The sequence below is a fragment of the Corapipo altera genome, unplaced genomic scaffold, assembly GCF_003945725.1.
Source record: "Corapipo altera isolate COAL_440 unplaced genomic scaffold, ASM394572v1 60703, whole genome shotgun sequence".
Taxonomy (NCBI): Eukaryota; Metazoa; Chordata; class Aves; order Passeriformes; family Pipridae; genus Corapipo; species Corapipo altera.
Window position 1 is genome coordinate 1707 of NW_020885163.1, and position 671 is coordinate 2377.

Genomic DNA, 671 nt, shown 5'->3' on the forward strand with positions numbered 1-671 from the left:
ATTGAGGAGACAATGGGAAAGTGGAAGGGACAGGGAGAAGGGTGGAAAAGGAGAGCAGTCTGCCAGGTCCGATGGTCCCATGGGGGTCTTTGGGCACAGGGGGTTGGCAAAGGAGGGTGACCCACTGAGCTCCCAACTTACTGTGGGGTGCTGGGGGCTGCTGGATCCAATCTCAGCCTTGGCTTATGCCAAGAGCTAAAATTTAGAGGAATTACAGAGATGTGACTGAAGCACTTTTGTCCCCCAGGTTTTAATGATGGCAAAACAGATCTATTGATAGAAATGAATTATTTAGGGTTACAAATGATCAGACAAAAGATCTTCATCAGAATTATTTACTGCACAATAGAAACACTAAAACTACCAGGAGTACAGGATAAGATAGGTCAGTGCTCTACCCTACAGCAATTGTTGAAGCAATTCTACTCAAGCTGGCACAAAAGCAATAATTCTTAATTAGAGATGGATGGAACTCCCCCAGACCAACGCTGGTGGGGAGATCTCTGCTCTCAGCCTCCAGGAGTGATCTTGGGGGGTCCCCAGCCAAGGCAGGAATTTCCACACACCCCAGGAAGGATTCTGATGGCAGAACCTGCCCCTGTGAAAAAGGACTGGCCCTTTCTGGTAGAAACCTCAGTCCGCTCAGAAGCAAAGGGCCGCTATGACCCCCC